This window comes from Pinus tabuliformis, chromosome 1_1, assembly GCF_031772625.1.
Source record: "Pinus tabuliformis cultivar Carrire ecotype Pingquan chromosome 1_1, CPIR1, whole genome shotgun sequence".
In the NCBI taxonomy this organism is placed as follows: domain Eukaryota; kingdom Viridiplantae; phylum Streptophyta; class Pinopsida; order Pinales; family Pinaceae; genus Pinus; species Pinus tabuliformis.
This window is the reverse complement of record NC_142297.1, coordinates 28,947,125-28,965,510: the sequence shown is the minus strand read 5'-3', so window position 1 is coordinate 28,965,510 and position 18,386 is coordinate 28,947,125. Positions and strand designations below refer to the sequence as shown.

Here is an 18,386-nt window from a genome sequence, read left to right as displayed (position 1 = left end):
GGAGAAGAAGGAGAAGAAAAAGAGAGAGAAGAAGAAGAAGGAGCCTAAGGCGACTGGGGGCAAGCAAAAGACATCTGACAAAAATCCACACACAGCACAGACCGGGCCTAAATCGCCATGTTTCATATGTAGAGGAGACCACTTCCATAGAGATTGTCCCTGTATTCCCCGGATACTAAGGGACTGGTCCCCTCGTTTGCACAGTTCGGGAGCATCAACCTCTGATAGCCATGTTGAATGCTTACCGTCAACCAGCGAAAGTGAAGGTTCAAGACAAAGAGGGGGAGCAAGATCCCCCTGCAGACTGTGTGAAGGCGATCACGCCATCCACCGTTGTCCCTTCTTAGACGAAGCGAAGAGAGTTTTGGAAGATCGTCCGGTTTCACCGTTGAGACTTCCTCCTGGATACAAAAAACTCGTGCCAAGTCCTTCGTTGGTTGAGAATACGGCTGGCCCGCTCAAGTGGTCAGCTGAAACGTCAGTCATTGAAAATGAACCTACTGAATCCAGACCGGACGAAAGTCCAAAGGTCGAAATGGCAGTTGACCCGGTTCTGCCTTCGGAGGTTTCATCTTCAAATGACACCGTCAATGAAGATTCATCTTCAAATGACACCCTCACTGAAGAGAATAAGGAAGACACCATCCAGATTCTTTTCATCAACACAGACTCTGATGGGCGTCAGGGCAATGCGCCCATTCCTTTATCGCAGGAAGGAACATCGTCAGGGTCATATCCGGTCGTATATTCGGTCCCACCACCAAGCAACCTGGTTGTATCCTTTGATTGGAACCAACTAGGCAGACCCCGGTTGCCAGCCAATATACCATTCAGAATCATAGTCCAAATTTACAGAATGGTAATGGCTGGCACTATCATTGATGAAGGGGCATCTGTGAGTATCCTTTCCTCTGTTGCTTGGAAAGCACTGGGTTCCTCGGCGCTTTTGCCTGAGATAATAAATCTCTCGGGTTTCGATAAAGGAACCAGTCGACCATTAGGGATCCTCACCAATGTGCCTGTTACATTGAAAGGGAAGACCGTTCAAATGAATGCGATGGTCGTTCAAGGACCCTTGGATTATAACCTACTCCTTGGACGAGAATATATATATTGCATGGGAGCAATAGTCTCCTCACTCTTTAGAGTAATGTGTTTTCCACACGAAGGAAGGATGGTCAAGCTCGTAGACCAACTTTCATTTCCGGGATCACGCATCGCAAATAGTCACATACTAACCCTGAATGGTCTATTCAATCAAGAAATGTCTCCACCCCCATTCCTCCTTCCCGATGAGTGTGAGTGATTCGGAAAGATGGGACTGGAACCCAGGGGGCATGCGTCCTGGTCTGCGTTGGGCAGAGAAAACTTCGGGTATAAGGTAGAATTTCCACGAGAGAATATGACTAGTCCGTACCCCGTCCGTGGATGGAAGAGGGGTTGTTCTAAAATAGGATTCTTTTGTCAAAGTTACGTGTTTGGCACCAATCATTCACCCTTGTCTATTTCGGTAGGCATTGCCGAGGAAGTGTTTCGTTTGAAAGATTAACGAGACAATCTTTGGGTAACTAGAAAGAGGTAAGCCTCCCTCGATAACACAAATGTTTTGTCTTTGAGTAGTGTTCTTATCTTGTCGCAAGTAGTTGTTCTCTTGCGATCTTGCGAATAATCTGTTAAAAGTTGGGCTAACGAGAAGACAAGTATCGTATAGACCCGTTAAAAATAACGAGAAGACAAGTATCGTTAACATTAGACTAGCAAGACGACAAGTAGCTGTGAACACCCAAAGAAAAGCAGAGGTGGGAGAGAGGAGGGGCAACCTTGAAATTGTATTTTATACCTGGGGGCATGCAAACCTTTTGGAGTGCAAGCTAAGAGTCGTTATTTATCTGTTTTTGGGATTAGCCGTTTCCGAACTTGCATAAAAAAAGGATATGGAGTAAATCTTAGTGAAGATGAAACTCCTTAAAAAATAGAGATCTCACAGGGGACATTTCTTATCTTATGACTGGTATTATCGAGCAGTTTTAGCATAAATTTCATGCTCGTTAAAAAATAAACGCAATATCCGAGCAGTTTTAACGCGGTCTTCATGCTCATTAAAAAATAAATAAAAGCAGTGAGCAATGTTTCCTCCAGAGTTTAAGCTCATTTTTATCTAAAAAATAAACCTATCCCGGTAAATAACCATTGTGATCGTAAATTTATCAGCCGTAAAAGCCTTGGTCGTGTTTGCACCTGCCGCCTCCACTTTCATTTGGCCGATCGTTCACCTCCATATGATTGTTTACCCATTTTGAGGAACAGCTGCGAAGAGTGATTTCACCTAGCCATCCTTGTGACACTGTCGTGATTGGAAAATTCCAACCTGTACCTGGAATCAGTTGCTATCCCTGTTTATCACTCGTTCCTCAAAAGACGAGTCTTCTTTAAGCTCTTTTCAACTGACTCGTAAAATATGAAAAGTTTGTCGAGTTTTGGCCTTCCAACTCGTTAAAATGACCGGAAGAGCTATCCCTCCTCTAGATTTTAATCTTTTTAGACCTGAGGGATTATTGCACAAAAAGGTCGAGTGCTTGTTTTATTCGGCTCGTTAAAGTTATCGAAAACAAATCCCTTCTGTATTGTTTTATACTTTTTCGGACTTAAGGGATTAGATGACGAAAAAGGAATTTTGGAGTTGACTTTATGTACCTTTTCAGACTCTCTAAAAATGAAAAGGACCGAGTTTTCCTTGTCGTTAGCCTCGTTAAAATGATTAAATAGCGACAAACTTGTCTTTAGAGGAGAGCGAGTTTCCCTATCGCTAGGCTCGTTAAAACATAGCGATGGGCTTGCCCGAAGGGCAAGTTATAGAACAAGCATATGTTATCCTCCTCAAGCTTGACAAAAATAAAGAGGTACTGGTCAGAAATGACTGGGGAAAAATTGGGAGAACCTCAAAGCTTTAATGGTAGCAAGTCGCTCTTGAACATGACACTTTTCCTCCGTATCACATCGGGTTGGGTTGTTTCATTCACCGGTCTCATCACCATGGTCTCGCCAAACCATCCACATTTGGGGTAATGCTACCGATCCATCGGATCCGTGTCGTTATATGTTCAAGAGATGTCGTTCAGAAAGAGTCAATCGTGTCCCATCCACTACCATACATCATCTTTCATCCTTTCATGACCGCCACCCTGAATCGTATTTCACAGATTGTTTTCACCTCCATTAAAATCATTAGCTCCGTTCCGTGTCACTGATGTGGGATTCATTAAGGCCCTCCTTTGACGGATCGCTTCTTGTCGACTTCAGCTCATTATCCAAGAAGTTGATCTAGGAACAAGCCCCTCAGTACTTTGAAGCTTGCATGCCTCAATGGCAAGTTTCTCACTTCCGGTGACAGGTATACATCAATGACCTTCGACCAAAAGATTTTGCATGGTGTTCGACACCAAGTCCTTTATTCACACCACGTGAATTGTACTACAGTACCTTGAGGGTCATTATCATTATCGGTGATTCCTCTCGCGCTTGTTAACGGTTTACATCATTGACTGGTAATCAAGCGATGTCTTTCCATGTTCGACTTCAGCGCAATTCTCACATGGATCGACTTGTACTTAGAGTGAAGATCGAACGAGTTTGAAGACCCCGGATCTAGTTTCATCCATCCGGGCTGCGATATATATTCAGGAAATATAAAGACATTTGACATGTACATCATTGCAGCAGATGATCATCCTACTCAAAGGATGATAATTTCAGCAGAGAATTATCAATCTACCATCAGACGATCGTCTGTTCTATGTACCAAAATGAATTTATAAAGCTGAGCATGGGAATGCCCGCCTCAGCTAGATCATGAAAACAATATGGAAAATAATGTATTGTATTGTATCTTATTACAGGTCACCTCTCAGCGATTGAATGAACTTCGGATCCTCCTGATAAAGCATTTCACCCGATAAACAACCTCATACTTTAGGGGGCAACTGTTATAGACATTTTTGTGCCTTACAGCATGAAGCATGAAATGTCCATAATCTAAGGGATCCAAAGTCCCTAAACATGTTGTTCCTACCCCTAGAGGAACAAGGTCAGCAAACCACAGCACTGAATAAAAGTTCTCCACCCGAAAACACTCAAAAACAAGGCAATTTTGGATCATGTCAACTGCTCCACTGAGCATCTGCGTTGAATGTCAACTCCTCCACTGTCTACCTGCGTTGAATGTCAACTGCAAAGAAGGCTACCTGTGCTGGGCAAGTTTGGACAAGTGGCACAATCATTCCTCAAGGTGTCAATGCCCAGGAAGCTTCCAAAATGACACTTGGATCAAGGAATTCGACTGGTGATGAGTAAGAGGTTCTAGATCTCCAAGTGGAAGCAAGAACCTCCAAGTGGACTCAAGAACTGAAGAATAACTGAAGTGAGAGAGGACACTAGTCAGCTTCATGCTAGCCTCAAGCTGACTCATCCTTTCTCCAAAACTCCTATATATAGATCTCTCTCATGAGGTCTAGGGAGGCTGGAATCTTGTGAAGGTAAAGAATTGTTGTTGGTTTGAGTTTAGAACTATTGGGTGATTTGCTTTGAAAGAGTTGAAGAGGAGATTTCTTTCTGCTGGGAAGGTGATGCTGGATTGGGCCTCTTATGGTTGTATCACTTCCTGAACTTTACTTCTTCCATTAATAAAGAATTTGAGGTTCTTCTATATGCATGTGTCTCAATGATGTATTGTTATACTTGTGTATTTGATTTATTCTAATCCTTGAATCAATTATGAATGTATGCTTCTTGTAGTTTCCCTCTCTTGTCATTTTGCAGGATCTTGGTGTAGCTGGGCCAGTGAAAGAGCAAGGAGCTGGGGGCAAGCAGCAAGGAGAGAAGATTGGATCAATCATTAGCGGAAGACATCGGTTAGTGGATCTCTTTCTCCCCTCTTTTACATCTCATAAAGAAGTAATCTCAAATAGCTTTGCTTTGATTGTTGCTGAGGTACTATCACCCTTAGAGTGGGATAGGGTCATTCCGTATTGGATACTTTTCCCAACAACAACCCTTTCAGGGAAAACCTTCGGCCTCCACAGGTTCTTCTTTTGTTTATATAGGGAAACCTTATGGTTAGCCAGGCCAGCCTCAATTCCAGTTAGGCCAACCTGCTACCCAGTAAGGTCAACCTTCTGGTCAACTAGGTCAGCCTCAGTTTCAGCAAGGCCAACTAGTTTCCCAGCAAGGACAACCCTCTTGTCAAGTAGGGTAGCCTCAATTTCAGCAAGGTCAACCTTCTGGGCAAGTAGGTCAATCTCAATTCCAACAAGGCCAACCTTCTGGTCAGTTGGGTCAATCCCAATACCAACAAGGACATCAATTTGGTCAAGTCCATCACACTCTTAGTCAAGCTGGTTCCCAAGTTCAACCCAGTCTCCAGACTCAGGCTGGACTCCAAGCTCAACCCGATCCCTAAACTCAAGTTGGATTTCAAACCCAACATGTTTATCAAATGCAACTTCGGCCCCAGGCATAGTTTGGACCTCAGCCACAATATGGTATCCAAGTACCTCAGCAACCCCAAGGGCAACCTCAGGGTGCTCTGTATCAGAATTATTAGCAACCTTAAGTTAATCCTTATCATAATTTTCAGCAACCATAGGCTGCCCCTATTGGTCAAGCTGGTAACCAATGGTTTGTTGGCCGTCCAAATCCTGGCCCACAACCAGGTTATGGCATTCCTCCACCCAACTATAACCCTTATGGATAAAACCCATATGGGAAAAATCCTTATGGACAAAATCCATGGGGGCAACAAGGCTCTGGTTGGAACCCTAATGATGGCTCTTATCAACAGCCCATGATGTCCTTTAACCCTCAATTACCTTTTCTTGTGAACTTGGAACTTCCCAAAGTGTTCAAGCTGACGAATGACCCTATCCTTCATAATGCATATTGACCACCAGTTCCGACGAAGATTCCTGGTGACTGTCCTAAATTCAACGGTAAATCTGGAGAGGATCCCCAAGCTCATGTTATGACTTATCATCTATGGTGCTTATCTACCTCATGGCTTGATGATTCTATCCGTCTCCATCTTTTTCAAAGGAATCTTACTGGCTCTGTTGCGAAATGGTATATTGAACTCACTCGTGGAAATTTCCAAGACTCCAATTCGCTTGCGATGGCATTTCTTACCCATTTTTAGTTATCAATTCACTATGAAACGTGAACACACCTCCTTACTTCTCTAAAATAGGACACGGCTACCCACATATCCAATCATATTCATGAATGGAGACGGAGGCATCATTTGATTAAGTTATGGATCCTTGATCAGCTTCTAACTAACTAGTTTACTACCTCTTTTGTCGGTCTGATAGCCCAAGTCAATGCTATGGGGGCATGTGTTACTGAAGAGCAAGATATCTCAGATGCTTAGTATCTTGACTTGGTTTATTCCCAATCTGGCACGCTTTATGATCTCTTACCTGATGCTCCGCGACCTGGAACTTCTAAAGCCCCATCGACGCCTTCCGTCGATGGTGTTATTGGTTCCGTTGCTCAATCTTCCCGAAAGTCTTCCACGACTCCTGCAAAGCAAAAACCTACTGCTCCTAGTGAAAATGCTTCTCAGTCTGCATCTAATATTGGGAAAACCTCTGAAGTCAATGTCGTTCAGTCCACCACGGTAGAAAAGACTTCGAAAGGTAAAAAGAAAGGGAAAGGTAAAAATAAGGCCGATGCACCGAAGCAAGATCCTCTAAAGCCTCTTGTCGATGATGGTTCAAAAAGGAAACCCAAGTATCCTTGTCTTATTTGTGACGAGGATCACTACACTAAATACTGTCCTAGACGATCTGAGGTTAAGCGTTTTCTTAAGGGGACTTCGGGCACTCCTGTTGTACTTAAAAAGCCTTTTCCCTCCCAGTAAACTCAAATGGTGGTCGATCAACCTCAGTCCTCTTCCACTTTTGGCTCCCAAGTTTTTATGGTTGGGACTATCCCTATTCATGTAAGTACTCAATAGAAATAATATGCTCCACCCACCAAAAAGGAACCTGAAGATCCTTCTAACATTCCTTCATCCAGTTCTGGCCCTCTTCATATTGAACGACCCAGCACTAAGTTTATCATTAGACCTCCTACTAAGGGAGTTCTCTGGAAATCTTCCTATACCCCCAATGCTCGTGCCATGCAACACTATAGCATTGTCAAAGACTTAGCCCAAGCTCCTTCAGCTATGTCTGCCTTGGAAGTTTTCCAAAGTTGCCCCCCAATGGAAGTCTTTGTTATTCACCGTTGGTGGCATTGATCTGGCCGATTCGGAGTTAATTACATTCGATATTGAAAACCATGTGCCACGATTACCTCATCAAATGTCTTTTCTTATTCAAGTCATAATTAACTTGAAGAATATTCATTGTATTGTTATTGACAAAGGCACCTCAACTTGCATTATGTCTATTGCTTGTTGGAAGGCCATCAGTTCCCCGTCTTTGAGTCAATCTCCTAATACCTTATAAGCCTTTGATGGAAGAGATTCTTGTCCATTTGGTATTCTCCCACGCTTGCCTATCACTTTGGAATGGAAGACAATCGACATCGAAGTCAAGGTCGTTGATGCTAATCTGACTTACAATCTTTTGTTAAGCCGAAGTTGGACATATGCCATGCATGCCGTGGCTTCGTCTTTATTCTGCGTACTCTTTTTTCCTCATCAAGGGAAAATTGTCACGGTCGATCAGCTATCCTTCTTCACTTCCTCTTCCTCGGATGGCAATGTTCCGTTTGTGGAGCATACCAGTATTCCCTATGACAGTGTGGGTGCTAGTCCCTTTAAAGATCCTACCCTTATGGGTGTTTTTTCACTCCCACCTCCTCATGTTGCCTCGATTAATATGATCTCTATCAATCCTTCCCTCGGTAATTCTCCCCATCGATTAGGTGGATAAATGGGGTGAGGTTATGTCATTGAGCCCTACAGAGCTCAATTATGTTGCAATCATTTTGACTTTGGTTTCATCTTTTGATTCTAGTCCATCGAGTAGGTCTCTCGACACGTATGTGCAATCCCCTTGGCTTGGATAAATTGCTTCTCCGGATCCGTTACAAGATACATTTTCTTCTGATGATGCGATTCTTGAAACTATATCTTTTGAAGATCCTCCTTGGTTCAATAATCATCATCGTTCCTCTTTTCTCCCAGGCTTTGGGGCCATGACTTCCTGTATAGATAAGTTTGCTTCCTATGTTCCTTCTCAACCACTCCAGACGCCTGTCTTGCTTCATGAGGTTTTTTCTGAGGGGAATATGGGGAGTATTTTGCAAACCATGCCCATCGACATCTCTGTTAAACCAAGGATTGTTGAAAATATTCACATTGTAGTTACTTGTTCTCCTGAGGAGATCCAACTTTACACCGACCTTTTCAGAGAGTTTCGTGACGTGTTCACCTGGTTGTACGAAGAAATTCTCGGTATTGATCTAAGTATTGTGGTACACGAGATCCCTACGTATCTTGGTGCCAAGCCGGTTCATTAACGTTTATGTCTCGTGCACCTGAGAAAGGTCGTTGCCATTAAGGGAGAGGTTGAAAAACTTCTCAAGGCAGGTTTTATATACCCTATCCCACTGACAGACTAGGTATCTAACATTGTCCCTGTGACCAAAAAGCAAGGCACTATTATAGTTTGTGTTGATTATCATGACATCAATCGTGCATGTCAAAAAGATAACTATCCTACTCCTTTTATTGACCAACTTATCGACGACTATGCTAGGAGTGAGATATTCTCTTTTATGGATGGCTTTTCTAGTTACAACCAGATCAATATTTTGCCTACCAATCAACACAAAATTACCTTCATCTGTCCGTGGGGTAATTTTGCTTACAAAAAGCTCCCTTTTCGCATGAAAAATGTTGGTGCAACTTTCTAGCGTGAATTTTCCTATTCTTTTCATGACATCCACCACATTATTCAACCTTATCTAGATGATATTCCTACTCATTCAGCCAAATGCTCAGACCATCCGAATCACCTCTGCCAAATTTTCCTTCATTGTAGGCATTACCGTATTCGTCTCAATCCACACAAGTGTGTCTTCTACATCGAATCCAACAGACTTCTTGGGTTTTTCATTTCTAAAGAGGGTATTCATCTCAATCCTCTCAAGGTCGAAGCTATTCTGAATCTCCTGCCTCCTACTTCTTTGCATCAGTTGCAGAGTTTGCAGGGGAAGGCCAATTTCCTACGTCGTTTTATCCCTAACTATGCCAAGATTACTAAAGGTTACACGCATCTCCTTAAGCATGACACTCCATTTATTTGGGATGACATTGCCCACAGGTCATTCGAGCAACTCAAGACACTTCTTGTTTCTGATCCCTTGTTGTGTCCACCCGACTATCATCGCGATTATTCACTTTATCTCGTTGTTGCTGATAGTACTATCGGTATGGTTCTAGTCTAGGACGACGACGATGGTTCCAAGCACGTGATCTATTATCTTAGCCGCAACCTTCTCGACATCGAGAATCGCTATGCCTATGTCGAGAAGCTAGCCTTGGTAACTATTCAGGCTGTCCAACGCTTTCGTCATTATATTTTGTTGTGCACTATGACCGTGATTTACGATTGCAACCCGATGACGTACATTCTGTCATGTCAATTGTTGGGGGGCAAATACTCCAAATGGATTGTGATCCTTAAAGAGTTTGATTTGGAGTTTACCACTACCAAGTCTAAGAATTCGCTGGTCTTTGTTGAGTTGATTTTCTCATTACCATCTGCTTCTGCCCCCTCTCGAATAGAGGACTGCATTCCGGACGACATGCTTTTCTTGATCAGCACCCTCGATCCTTGGTATGGTGACATTATTGTTTACCTCCAGACATCTTCATTCTGCCCTGATTTGTCTAAGGATGCTAGGTGATGCATTCGTCACCATTCTTAGCCCTATCGTATTGTTGGAGATACTTTATACCATCTCGGCATTGATTCAATTCTATGTTGTTGTCTAATTTTCGAGGAAGCTGAAAAGGTCTCAAATAACTGTCACTCTAGCACTTGTGGCAGTCATATGTCTGGCTATGCTACTACTCAAAAGATTCTTCATGCTAGTTACTTTTGGCCCTCCATTTTCAAGGATTGCATTCTAGCTATCTGTTCCTGTCACGCGTGTCAAATTTACCAGCGGAAGATGCATGCACCACCTTCCCTTTTGCATCCTGTCATTACCGTCGGCCCTTTTGCTAAATGGGGCATTGATTTTATGACCTATAACCCTCACTTGGTTGGGGGCATGGGTATATCATTGTTGCCATTGATTATTTTACGAAATGGGCTGAAGCAATGCCTACATTGTCTAACGACGGTAAGATAGCTGCACAATTCCTGTTCAATCATGTGATTACCCGGTTTGGAGTCCCTCAGGCTATAGTCACTGATCATGGTTCCCATTTCTGTGGTTATATGATGACTGAGTTGACAACCCAGTTAGGCTTGCATCATGATAGTTCGATGCCTTATTACCCTCAGGCCAATGGCCAAGTCGAAGCAGTAAACAAAGTGTTGGTTACCATGCTTCAGTGTACCATTGGAATGCACAAGTCCAACTAGCATTTGATGTTGTTTTTTTCCTTATGGGCCTACTGTATCTCGGTGAAGGATGCAACTGGATTCACACCATTTCAACTGGTTTATGGTCTAGAAGCTACCCTTCTGATTGAATGCGAAATCCCTTCTCTCAAATTAGTTGTCGAATTTCTCCCGAATACTACTCCAGTGGAAGAATGCCTTCTTTATCTAGAACGGCTTGATGAGACTCATCAACTTGCTTCCTTAGTCATCGAAGCACAAAAGAAGAGGGTGAAAACTCACTTCGATTAGACAGTCAACCCACGTTCCTCCAGGGAGGGAGATTTAGTCATGCTATATGATCAAGCTAGTGATAAGCTAGGGGTAGGAAAATTCGAACCCATGTGGCATGGGCCCTATATTGTTAAGCATGTGTTGCAAAAAGGGGCTTATGAGCTAATTGATTATGAAGGAAACCCTTTAGATAAGCCACGGAATGGGCTTTATCTTAAGAAAAACTATGCATGAGTCTTTCATGCATTCCTGTGTACATAAGTGTGTTTTTCATTTTTTCTTGTCTAGATTGGTGTGTAAGCATTTCCTACTTATTGTGTCCTTTTTGCTTCTTATGCAGATGTCTGTCGCACCTTATGTTGGTTTCGTTGATGGTGCCTGTCACAGTACCGGAACCTTTCCTCTGCAGCATGGGTTATCTACAATCCTCATGGTGAATTGGTGGATCTTCAAGGTGTTTGTCTAGGATGCACCACAAATAATGTCGTTAAATATAGTGTAGTCATTGAATTACTGGTTGAGGCTATTGTCCTCAATATTTGCTAATTGATTGTGAATCTAGATTATCATCTTGTTGTTCTTCAACTCAACGGACGTTATTCCATCAGAAATCCTCAAATTTTAAGGTTGTATTTACGTGTTTGTTTACTAGAAAGGAATTTTGATTATATTACATATCAAAACATTCCTAGAAGACTAAATACATTAACTAATGCATTGGAAAATCATGTATTAGATAGACATTTGCGACATTTATGAAAGTAAATCGTTAAAGACATAATAAGTTCGATAGCACAAAACATAGGTATATATATATATATATATATATATATATATATATATGTCAGTGTTGCACATCGCAATGCTCAAAAAATATGTGTTCGGTTACATCACAAGACACATGTCTTTCAAAATTTGCAGAAATTAAACCTAGAAGTCTAATCTATGTGGTCCTCTCTATAAAACACAACCACTCGGACCACATGTCTGAGAAGACAATGAATCCTGCCCGACATCCTTACTGTGTGTCATTGGTACTGTCGAGGAACATCCTCGAATCTAGCGTAGTCAGGAATTCCCTTCGTCAATCCCTCTAGGTCGCGAGCAATCTCATCCTCTACATCTCCACTAGGAGGGGGAATCTCAAACTCCCGCTCTACTCTACGAGCAATCGGAGACAAGCCTGCAGGCCTTTCCGGCCCAACCTCTACAAAATTGAAACATAGTGATTAAAACATATATATATATATATAAAATGATAAAAATTATAAAAACTTTAAAATAATTAAAATATGTTACCTCTGTCATCCCAATGTTCCCCAGGAGGGAGTACTAACTCAAGATCACCCCTGAAATCTAGCCCAGCATATGCCCAGTCCTCGACAACGACAAGCTGGTGGTCCATCTAGCACACCTATTGAACTAGCAGATGGAAAAATTCGGGCCTCCATGACATATGTTTCCCACCGCCTTCTTTGGGCATCAGCAGTGCCCACCGAGTGATCCGCGGCTCCCATTGAGTCGACCATGCTACAACTACTTCCTGTCTTTGAAAGATAGGAAGGTGCTCAAGGATGAATGATACTAGGATGGACTGTACCCGAACTGTTTCATGTCCCACCGTCGACACTTTGTTAATTGTTGTTTCATGTTATCAGCCACGGCCTCGGCCCAGTTGAAGACGGTGGGATCCATACAGTCGGATGCCAACTGAAGTTGGGTTTTAGTCACCTCATGAGGGGCTTGTGAGCGAGCTACTCTAGTAATAATCGAGAGGAGGACATGGAGAGTCAAGTCTCTGATAATAGCAATCTTGAGCTTTCCGCCCTTGTCTAACTTCTCTGCCTCTGGACACAATCTTCCCATCATCATGTCCATAGTTTCTCCAGCAATCCGAGTCTCGGTCATGCCTCGTTCAGATCCCACACTCCAACTAGATATTGGAGCAAGTCTAGTTGTGCCCTCAGACTAGGCACCATGAAGAATTTTAGCAGACCACAGTTCCGGAGTACATCCAGGCAATTTTGGTCACCCATGGCTAGTTCATCATCGTCGGTATGCTCTCGTTATTTCCACTCAATCACCATTTTTATTCCTGCACACACACATCAAGGATTATGGCTACTTTGTCTGCATTTAAAATATAGCGAAATGGCTTCAATTTTGAGAAATTTTAAGAATCAGTGCTTGGCGCGCCTGTTTTCAAACAGGTGCACCGAGCCAAAATGACCTATTGGAAAAAATCGAGATCTTCGTGACTTTTACGAGTACAGTCGCGAAGACCTCGTTTTCTCCCTGTGGAAGATTTTGGGTCATCGTAGTCCCAAGCTGGCGACTCGCGACAATCGCTTCTCACATTACGGCCCTAAATCCTTCCTTGGAGATGGCCCAAACCATCAAAAATGGAGTTTTATCTATGAAAGAATGTAGGAAAATGATTAGAGATTACCTAGACTGGACGAATTTGCTGACATGATGCTGATCTCTCTCCAGTCGATCGTTGAAATTTCGAGTGCACAAGGATAAAATTTTCACTCTAAGGTAAAATGGTGAAAACTAATTTGTTTTTTACCAAATGACTCTTTTATAAGCCGTTTTGGTCAAATTAGGATTTATAAATTAGGGTTTTGTTTATTTCACGTATTTTTATATCAAAGATGGATCTTATGCTTGTTTTTGTGTAGTAATAGGTTCCGCGAACCCTGGTGACTACCCTGCGAGTTATATTTTATACTTTTTTGAACTCGGTAAAAACACAAAAAAGTCCCTTTTGGAATCATCTTTCAACTCTTTTTTGACTCTCGAAATGTGAAAATATCGTCGAGCTCTTGTCGCTTTGAACTAGTTAAAGGTAGCGAAGCATCATCTACCTGATATACGTTTACCCCTTTTTCAAGATGGGATAGATTATTTACAAAAATGGTATACGTTGATCTTTCATGGTTAATAGGTTCCCTTGGATATTATTTTCTACCTTTTCGGGCTCGAGGGACAAATTTAAAAAAAGGGACCTTTGGAGTTTTCTTTTCCGTGTCTTTTTCAAACTCTCTAAACATGAAAAAGACTCCGAGTTTTGCCTATGTCAAACTTGTTAAACCCTAACGACATTGGACTTGTCATCATGACAAGATTGAGCTTCTCCTTCCTAGGGCTCGTTAAAACTCACTAGGTTAGATTCGTCTGAAGGATGAACTTACATTACAAGCATATGCTATCCCCTTCAAGCTTGTGTTTCAAAAATAATTGGGGTACTCGCTAGAAATGGTGGGGGGGAATTTGGAAACATTTTGTTGATTGCATTAGTTATTACGGCAGCTTGTCGCTCTTGGACATCGACACTCTTTCTGCTTCGTGTCAGGTTGGGATATCCTCATTTTATCATTGGCCTTCCGGGTTTTGGGTTATTCATTTTTCCTCATTTCATTTGATCCTTGCTGCATCGTCGTGACCTTTGATCCCTTGGTACCAAAATGTTGCCAAATTCTAGAGTCGTGTCGTCGATATGTTCAAGATCTTAATCATTTTCCAGTTTGTAGCCTTACACACCTTTCTCAGATTCTCTGCCTCATTCACAATCATCTTGTTCCTTTGTCACGCATCGATGATGTGGGAAACATTATGGCCCTCCTTCGGTCGGTCACTTCCTGTCGACTTCAACTCATTATCCGAGAAGTTGACCTAGAGATTCCTTTCTGGTACCTTGGAGCTTGCATGCCTCAATGGCAAGTTCTTCACACTCGACGACAGGCTTGCATCATTGGTCTTTGATCGAGTGATTTCACAAGTGTTCGACTCCATATCATTTTTTCACACTTTGTGGATTGTACTAGCAGTACCTTGAGAACCATTGACATTACTGGTGGTGTCTCTCGCTCTTGTTAATGGTCCATGTCATTGGCTGGTAATAAAGTGAATTTCTAGTATGCTCGAATTTAACACATCTATTCACATATTAGAAATTATACAGTGGTCAGGTTGGGATTCAAGACCCTAGGCTCAGATTACACAAGTCCAAGTTGCGTGGATTGATTTATACATGACTCTTTTGATTGGATGGCTGCGACCATACCTAAGTCATTTTTGTGGTCTTTCTGATTGGATGGCTACGTCCATACCACAGACCATTTATATTTATCTTCTGGATGGCTGCACCCATGCCTTATGCACATGTATTTCCTTTCACTATGTACTCATGTATCAGAGATATCAGTTGTACTTGTGTCTGTAGGTTCTCCACGAGGACGTTCTGTTTCGGTTATGGATTCGTAAAGCATTTCACCCCTCCCACTCTCTCAGCCTTCATGCTTTAGGGGGCATCTGTTACACAGTAATTTGTCACCAACTCTACATTCCCTGATTCCAGATACTGCCAGTCCATGTTACTAACATCTATGTTGTGTCATGTTGCGAATGATGTGTCATTACCTTCCTTGTAATCTCAGGAAGAGTGTCTCATTTCATTATCCCTGAAGAAGACCATTTTCTCCTAAGTTTCTGGGTCATCACAAGTAAGGAGTTATCCCCCTCGCAAAGATGTTCAAGTTAACACTAGCCCTAGTGAATTCTTCGCTTTGTCTCCACGTTTCACATGTGACGAGCTAGATTTGGCAAGTTTTTTCAACAACTCGTTGAAACTTCAAGATGAAATTGGTTCATGGGCAGTCCTAGGGCTAGTTTTTGGGTCAGTTGAGCTCGCCTTTCTCCTCTGGGATAGTTGTTCCACCTTTTGTGTAACCTCCCTAAGAGATAATATCTTCCTTCCTTCTCTCATGGGACCTCTCCCTCCTGTAAATATCTCCTCCATGAATAACATCAACTAGCTTAGATGTAACTAGATGATAGCTAGATGTAAACTGATAGTTTCAAGTTTCTAAGTGAGGAGTAGAGGTAGAGATTGTTATTGGAGTGTGGAAGTAGCCTCATTTGTATTTTGATTTGAGAGATGCTTTATAGTAGAGTTGGCTGGAGACAATTCACAAGTAAATGCTTACAGAGACATACTGACAGGACCATTTAAGGAGGCTTATGACATCAAGGCTCGGTTGTAAGTCTCACTTTGATTTATATTAATACAAATCAATAGCTTGTTTCCTATATTGTGCGTTAAATTGTATGTCGATAGCTTGATGTTCCTTGACTCTTCAAGTAGATTGTTTAGTTGTTTTCTATTGTGTTTGTGGTGTTTCTCTACATGTTGTTTGCAGGTATGAGCAACTAGAAGAACAAGAGTTGGAGCAACACGACGAGGACTTCATCGAACGTCGGATTGAAGGTAGGTCTTCATAAAACCAACTTTCTAATGAAATTTGCTTTGGTATTGTCTGCGCAGTGACTAGACCCACTCTAGGGCTAGAGGGGTTGCCTCTGCCCACAGAGGGAACTTACCTATGTTTACACAATAATTTGTCACTAAATCTACATTCCCTAATCCCAGATATTGCAAGTCCATGTTACTGACATCTGTGTTGTGTCATGTTGCCAATGATGTGTCATTACCTTCCTTGTAATCTCAGGAAGAGTGTCTCATTTCATTATCTCTGAAGAAGACCCTTTTTTCCTAAGTTTATGGGTCGTCGCAAGTAAGGAGTTATCCCCCTTGCGAAGATGTTCAAGTGAACACTAGCCCTAGCGAAGTCTTCATTCTGTCTCCATGTTGCACCCGCAACGAGCCAGATTTGGCAAGTTTTTTCAACAACTTGTCAAAAGTTCGAGATGAAATCGATTCATGGGCGGTCCTAGGGCTGGTTTTTGGGTCAGTTGAGCTTGCCTTTCTCCTCTGGGATAGTTGTTCCACATTTTGTGTAACCTTCCTAAGAGATAAGCTCTTCCTTCCTTCTCTCATGGGACCTCTCCCTCCTATAAATATCTCCTCCATGAATAACATCAGCTAGCTTGGATGTAACTGGATGATAGCAAGATGTAAACTGATAGTTTCAAGTTTCTAAGTGAGGATTATAGGTAGAGAGTGTTATTGGAGTGTGGAAGTAGCCTATGGGAAGGTAATGACACATCATTGGCAACATGATGCAGCACAGATATCGGTAACATGGATTGGTAGTATCCAGGATCAGGGAATGTAGAGTCGGTGACAAATTACTGTGTAACACTTAATCCAAAAGTATTCCACTATTTTCAGTTACAAAGAGTTCATTGATTCCTTTGTGCATCTAGTTTTAAATATGATAACCAATAGCAATCAACCCAGGATCATTAATGAGATAAAAAGAGTTTTTCAATTGTCTAAGAACAATAGAATAGGAGACTAGTATCTATACTAGGACCACACTGAAATTAGAATATATGGATGCCAACTCACTCCCTATAATCTGCCCAAATATCTTCCCATGAGAATATTTGCATTATAATATATGATCTAGAGGATTCGTTGATCCCATTGCACAGGTGTTCATAAGTGTCATTTAGTGTCGTGGTCGTTTCAATTCAGTGTCAACAGATCGACAGTGGTGGTTTACGATCATGTTAAGGTTAATGTTATGGTTTCATGTCATTCAAATATGTGGTGTTGTACCTAGCTGCCGATTTATGTTCATCGACAGTTCTTCCAGGGTTTGGTCGACGACAAGTGTTTTGTCGTTCAACTTTGCAGGTTTGGTGTGTCAGCACCAGCGTTGTTTGTGGTATAGATTCATCGTCCATGTTGTCATTGCAAAGGCAGATGGAGTCAACAATGTGTGTGGGTTGTCATCGTGGCAAAGGAATGATATCGTCGTGTGTCAACGATCGGCATGGGTACATTATCGTCATGTGACGAAATCGCGAGCGTCCCATTGTGACAATGTTGTATACTTGGGTTTTTGAAAATAAATCCTAATCAGTGTGATAATCCTATGATAAAATCCTAACCATGTTCCTCAAACCCTAATCCTATGCTACACATTCAAACACCTAACCCTAAGCTACATTCATGTATCAAAAACACCTAAAACCTACATTCCTAATACATATCCTATGTATTAAAGTTCATGTATGAAACCATATTTAAAAAAAAAAAAAAAATACCTATCGCACCCTAGTCCTAGTTCTAAAACCTAAGTCCTACCCCCTTTGCAAACAAAATGCATTGAACCTATGTTATAATACCCCTCGGGCCTTTGTAAAACATTAATAAACAAATTAAATTAAAAAACACAGTCCCTAACCACGTCCTCAGACCGCAGAAGGACCGTGTGATATGTGATCACATATAATTAACCATCAGGGTTTTTATATATAATCAAAGAATGGACCACTAGTCCTAACTGCTGGATTAAACGGCGATGGAGAACCATGTGAATGCTGTGGGGATAGCGGCAGATGTTAGCATTAACCGCAACCTAACCGCGCGGGGAGTCAACCATGACAGCGGACTTATCACATGTAACTGTAAACACCACTATCACCGTAGCCGCAGAGTGGAACCGCCAGTGTGCTAACCACGGCCAGCTAGGTGTTCATGTGTGACAGTTAGCCAGCATGCCTGGTTAAGAAACCGCTTGCGGTTTCCAAGGTTATTATAAAGTTTTGTTTGGGTTT

General features: G+C 42.0%; 1 pseudogene; it reads right to left on the bottom strand.

Moving 5' to 3' along the window:
• Positions 1–12,437: 12,437 nt before the first annotated feature.
• Positions 12,438–18,386, bottom strand: part of LOC149211437 (glycerol-3-phosphate dehydrogenase [NAD(+)]-like) — a 64,268-nt pseudogene continuing 58,319 nt past the window's right edge.